Source organism: Octopus sinensis, linkage group LG18, assembly GCF_006345805.1.
Source record: "Octopus sinensis linkage group LG18, ASM634580v1, whole genome shotgun sequence".
NCBI lineage: Eukaryota > Metazoa > Mollusca > Cephalopoda > Octopoda > Octopodidae > Octopus > Octopus sinensis.
Window position 1 is genome coordinate 23,197,845 of NC_043014.1, and position 7,079 is coordinate 23,204,923.

The 7,079-nt window shown below is 35.2% G+C and overlaps 1 protein-coding gene across 2 annotated transcripts in view; it reads left to right on the forward strand.

Annotated features, from left to right (window-relative positions):
* The window catches only part of LOC115221730 (cell adhesion molecule-related/down-regulated by oncogenes), a 400,560-nt gene that overhangs the window by 131,365 nt on the left and 262,116 nt on the right, over positions 1-7,079 (forward strand). The gene's annotated exons all lie outside the window — the stretch shown is intronic.

A 7,079-nucleotide genomic window follows, 5' to 3' on the forward strand; every position in this document is an offset into this window, starting at 1 on the left:
TTTAAGGCAGTACTGTCCTTCTACTGATATGACTGAAAGAATAAAAGAATGTACTCTTATTGTCATACCAGAGAATAGTACATATGGTGGAACTTGAATTCATAGTCCTAGTCAGAGAATAACAGCAGCTACCCCAGTGATTTGTGGATTCTGAAAAAAGAATATATATCCATACATATATCATCATTTTGATGATCCTTTTCCAATGCTTGTGTGGGTTAGACAGAATTTGTTGAGGGAGATTTTCTACTACTGGATGCCCTTCCTGTTGCCAGCCCTTATTTGTTTTCACACAAGATAATATTTCCCCATAGCCAGACGCGCTTTTCATGAAAGGGGTCTTTGAATGAACAGCACATGGAATTTATGTCTCCATATTATCCACTTGTAATAACAAAATATTGATAATAAGACTACATTTCTGTTTATAAATGCCCTATAAATTCCACACAGCCTTGGCTTTGTTGTCTCATGCACCGAGGGTACATAAAAAGCACCCACTACACTCTCGGAGTGGTTGGTGTTAGGAAGGGCATGCAACTGTAGAAACATTGCCAGATCAGATTGGAGCCTCAGTCAAACCATCCAACTCATGCCAGCATAGAAAACAGACATCAAACAATGATGATGATGAGATATATATATATATGTTATAATTTAGAACAAATAGTATGTTGTCATTATAGTGCTCGGAGTTTCGAATGTCGAAGTGAAGAGCTACAATGCATTCTCATCAGCTATTAATGGCAATAGAGGCTGTGAAAAAAACTGTTGAATAAAAAGGAGGTTACTCCATTAGGGAGAAAAAGAAAAAAGATAAAAAATACAAACAACCATATTCTCACAATACATAGACATAAACGCCCTGCATTCATAAAGTCTATATACATACACACTCACACAAACATGTATACCTACATGCACATACACACACACACACATGTTTGTATATATATATATATATATATATATATATATATATTATATATATATATATACACACACATATACATATATATATATATATACACACATATACATCCTCCTATCACACACCTACCTCCGTACATATACAAACACATGCATATCCGTATAAATGAAGGGGACGTTTGCATAAAATTCACACTTATGCACCGGACACATTGCATACACATACACACACATATACATATAAAATATAAATATACATATACATACACTCACACACGTACACATTCACACAATTAAAAAGAAAAAATGAAAAATATATATAAAAAAGAAAAAATTAAAAGAAGTTAAGACATATTGGGAAGCTTGTGCAGGAACACAGTAAAAATGTGGATTCTAGCCATGATCTTGGGGAGCCCAAAACCATAAAAAGGTCATATGTGGACATGATCCAAAACATTCAGTTCTTGAATTTAGACATGCAGCAGGGTCCAAGGAACTTTTCCAGATGGCAATAGAAGCTATGAAAAAAACTGTTGAATAAAAAGGAAGTTACTCTTTCCATATTTTCAAAGACTGCACTTGCCACTAATGTTGGCTAAGATCTTCCAGTAAATCCTATAGCTGACACCTTGTTCTTTTAAGAACCATATAAGACTGGATAATTTGGTAGTTTTTCTTTTATTCCATTGTCTGAAGTTTAAGGTGTGATTGTTGAACCTTGCTTTGAAATTTCCCTCTGTGAGACCCACATACCCCTTTGATGAAACTGTGTTATTAGCATTTGTAGAATTTATGGTGGTTTCATAAATAATGGCCTTGGTCATACGGGCTCCATTTAGCAGGCACAAGTCTTTATCCTTGCAGGAACAGCCAGCTTTGTGTTGTTGTTTTGCATTGTATGTTTTTAAAATTTGGGGTTGAACTAAAACTAATTTTTAGGTTATGCCTATTAAAGAGTTTCATATATTTATGATGTTTTAGAAAATGTCTATCTATTAGTGACAATAAATATTTACCTATATTAACAGTCACTTCAGGGGAGTAAAGGGTGTGAACCAGATAATTTTCCTGTGTCTGTGTTTTCTTGGCCTAATAGCAGACATGTAAGCTATTTCCTCTTTAAATTCACTAGCTTTAAGGACATTGTTATATTGTGGGGCAGCATTATTAAATATGTTTATATTGGACGAAAGGCTAGAAATTCTCCTAATATTCTCAACTAAATTCTTAAACACTATGGCAGGAACCTACATTAATATAACTCTATCATTGGACTTTCTATAGGGTTTGTAAATCTAGAGACACATCAAGGAAATTGACAACTGTCAGGTTGGTATCTATTGTTATGCTAAGATCGAATGTTTTCATAAGATGGATAATATCCTTCCTTAAGCGATCTTGCATGGGTCCGTCTATATATATATATATATATATATGTATATAATATTTTTCACTTGCATATTGTCAGTATGCTTCTACTGAAGAGTGTAAAGTAATTTTTATTACAAAACATGAAATCTTAAGCTCTAGAGTTGTCCAAAATTTCATAAATCTTCTTGTCCATTTCCTCACATCCAGCGTTGTGCAAAAAAAACTAGAACAGATTTAGAGTGGTTTGTACACATTTGACATCTACTTCTAGCGTATTGGTGTTGTCCCTCCAGCACCCTTAATTATAATTATATACTTAAATATAGAAGATCATAGCTGAATGAAATTGTAGTTATTAACTATTTTTTTTTTCATTTCGGCACAAAATATTTATGAAATTTTATAAGGGAACAAGTAGGAAGTTGTTTTACTTGTCATTTTCCTAATCATATTACTTTTCAGCACTAGCTAGAACTACCAACAAAATCTTATAGAAATTATATATTTATATATTAGTAACAGAGACAGTATTAATATCATGAGGTAATGTTAATCCCCACTTAAACACGGATGTTCTATGAAAACAAATTATCTGTGGTAGATAGATGCTATGACAGACACTTTCATATTGGCTTTTGGTGCAAAATGCTCTCTTGTTTATATTACTAGCAGGGAGATAAATCTCTGCCACTTCCAGTGCCAAGACCACCAGATCATGTGATTTCAACTTTTCTTGGTCTTGTCAATGATGGATGCTTGACTGCTAGAGATAGCAGCAACTCATCTTGGATCTCATCAGTTTGGCTCACAGATTTAAAAAAATTTTATCTCTAGCAGTCAAGCATCCATCATTGACAAGACCAAGAAAAGTTGAAATCACATGATCTGGTGGTCTTGGCACTGGAAGTGGCAGAGATTTATCTCCCTGCTAGTAATATAAACAAGAGAGCATTTTGCACCGAAAGCCTGTGAGCCAAACTGTAGAGATCCCTCATCTTCCCACCAGTGATATATAGAAAAACGGGGCCAGAACAGGCACTGATGTCATGATTTGTCAGTGAGCTTGTTAAAAAATATATATTATCAACAAAGGCAGTATTAATACTAAGAGGTAATATCCTCGCTTAAACATGGATGTTCTATTAGAGCATCTTATAAATTTATGATTTATAACATTCTTATGAACTTATTAAACATAGTTTAAATAAAATGTTTACTATGGAACCATGAAGCAGTTTGAAATACAGGAAATTGTATGTTCCCCTCCTTAATATAAATTTACCCTATATAAATTGCACTGTCACTGATCAAAGGATAGCCCAAGTTCTAAGAAGACTTGTTTGCTCCTCAGGTGTAATTTAAAAAATTTTGTTTCAGTTGGCCTCTTCATGGTTTTCAATTTATTTATTTTTTTATAAAGGTATTTTTATTGCTAAAAGTAGGCATATTTACTGTTTCTTTCTTTTTTTTTCCTACTTTTTTCATGGTGCTTTACTCAGCACAAAACATCCATTAAAACCAAACAGCTTCACGCCAATCTTTTGATTAATGAGTTTAATATCACCCCATCCACCTTCATCTCTATATGTGGAGTCAACCAGCTGGATGAAGCCAGCTATGGTGTACCACAGTTTCTTGAGATCAAATATCAAACTGGGAAAGCATCAGATGCTTATTGAAGAAAAGAGATAAATGAAGCATAAATTGATAAGTAGGGACCTAGGTTAAATAGGTAGGTAGGGTCAATTGGTAGTGTAGGGGCAGGGGAACTGGTTGGACTTTGTGTGTGTGTTTATAGACATCTGTGGAGCAATCACACACCGCACATTCTCCCCCCCCCTCTCTCTCTCTCTCGCTTTCTCATTGTCCCACAAAGAAGACTGTCTAGTTTATAAAAGAAGACAGTGAACTTAAGAGCAACTGGATATGTGTTTGTATGGATGTATGATTTATATTATTATTAGGATTATTATTTTTTAATCTATCTTAAACTCATTTATTTCTCATTTTAATGTCATTAGTTACACATTTTTCTCTGCAAACCTGAAAATTCTATTTTCCATTCCTAGTTGGAACAAATTTCATTTGGTTTTATGTCTTTCAGCAACTCCTCCTCCAGCTCCCCCATTCCTCACCCCCCACCTGCTTTCTACTTCTTGCTTGTACAATCTATAAGTGTACTAATGACTCTGTGTGTGTGTGAGAGAGAGAGAGAGTGTGTGTGTGTGTGAATCAAAACTTCCACTTGATGTTGTTCCTAATGTCCTTAAGAAGGGCATTGAACACTGCAGTCTTCATTTTCTTTCTCCTTAGCAATTTGCATTTCCATCACTATGTGAGATATAATGTGCGTGGAAAAACACACACCCACCCTTGTGAGCATCAGATGATGATGATGATGATATAATAGCCCCAGGTCAGTATTAGTGGAGCAAACAATTTACGATCAAAGGTATTCCAGCTGTGAGAATCCTTTTTTCTTTAAAGATTATTGAGTATAACTAAAGAGACTTGACTGTTGTTTCTAACAAATAGAAAGACCATGATGTAGAGGCTCCATTTGGCTGATATATTTAATGTGTCATTTTTATGGATGGGTGTGGATAGACTTACTAAACAAGCCATACACACCCATTCTACACTGATAGAAATATGGCATAAAATTAGCAGATTAAATTACTTTTTACATTAAAATACAGTTATTTTTGTTGTTGTTGCTAACCCCAGGTCAATTTGGATTTAGCTGGCCTGTTATCAAAGGTGTCCCATTTGTTACCATCTCATTTTTAGGGGTAAGGTCATGAGTTCAATTTCCAACATCACTTTGTGTTCTTGAGCAAAGGGCCAGCCTCATTACATTCTGTGTCATGCTGAGTTTCCTTGAGTACTAAGAGTATACATGTTTGTGGAGTACTCAACCATTTGTGTGTTAATTTCATGAGCACACACACACACACATGTATGACAGGCGTCTTTCAGTTTCCACTTACCAAATTCACTCGCAAGACTTTTGTCAGCCTAGGGATGGAATACAAGATACTTGTCCATGGTACTATGCAGCAGGACTGAACCTGGCAACTATGTGGTTGGGAGCAAACTTCTTACCATCAGTCAGTTTTGTACCTAAGTAAGGGCAATTTGCTAAAGTGTAAGGCAGCCCATCAGATGACTTGTGTATATTCTTTGATGTCAGTAGAATAGTTGACGCTGTTGAACTGGTCTACAGTTATTGAGATTTTTCTTCCTTTGTCCTATTAGTTGTGTAGGTTCTGCTAAAAGATCATGAATGTTTCACTTCCTCTTACTCCAATCCTGACATGGCCAATCTTTACATGAATTAGCTCAGCAGTGAGTACTGAAGATTCTTTAATCTTACAAGTTCAAGGCATTGTTACTACAGCTGATGCTATGATAAGATGTACTCAGCACACTCTGTAAAGTGGCAAATAAGTGGAGATGACAGGGTTTACAGGACCATTTAGTCTTGTTGGGGAAATGGTAACCTCTTTAGTGCTGGTGCTATAAAATACACCCAGTACATTATATTACTGTTCAGAAAGGCATCAAGCTATAGAAATTGTGCCTAAAAGGGAAATGTATAAGACTTGATCCTCTGACTTCTGTTGGAGGACAGTAACTCTGATTAAAGAATTGATTCAGAAGCAAGCAAAAATTGAACAGGAGAGGGTAGTGGTGATGAGAATTAGGATGAGTTGTAATGTTTAAGTCTTTACTTTAAAACATTGGCAGGGTGAGTGAAGTAAAAAGAGTTTTCTCATTTGGAACTTAAACCATATGACATACATCAAGTGAATGAAAGGTAAATGTTTGCCAACCTCATCTCACATTCTGGAATGGAAACCGAATCTTAGGTCACCAAAAGTTTACCTTCTCTGTTCTATAAGGTGTAGATGAGTAGCAAAATCTACTTTAGGCTTAAACTAAGTTGCTGTGAAGCAGCTGTGGCTGGCTGGAAACTATTTAATGGTAATTTGGCTGCCATAAATCATTCCTTTTGCCTAGCTAAACTTCTTCAATTCAATGGCTCACTGATGCTTTCCACTTTTCTGGCCTAGTTTCTATTTTTTTTTAATTAGATGACATTTCTAGATTATGCATGTATGTGTGTATATGTATATATCATGTGTGTGTGTGTGTGTATATATATATATATAATGTATATATATGTGTATATATATTGGTGCAGATGTGGCTGTCTGGTAAAGAAGCTTGCTTCCCAACCAGGATGCATGTTATCTTAGGCAAGTGTCTTCCTATGAAAGCCTTATAAGTGGATTTGGCAGGCAAAATCTGTAAGAGACCCCATCACATGTGTGTGTGCCCCACTACTGATGTTGGCATGTTTATATCCCTGTAACTGAGTTGTCCAGCAACAGAGACCAATAGAATAAGTGCCAGGCTTAATGAAAGATAAGCACTGGAGTTGATCCGTCCAAGTAAAAATTCTTCAAGGTGGTGCCCCTGCATGGCCACAGTCTAATGACTGATACAAGTAAAAGATATATATATATATATATCACACACACACACTTACAGATAGGCACAAAAATAAATACATTATATATATATATATATGTATGTATGTATGTATGTATGTATGTATTTGCTCATTTATAGGTTTCAGTTATTGGACTGTGGCCATGCTGGGGCACTTAAATTTACTCAACAATATTGAGCCTAATTTATATATAGCTCCTCTGAAATGAATATTTTGGATGTCAACATATATTGGTGAATGGTTAAAACAATGGACTAGA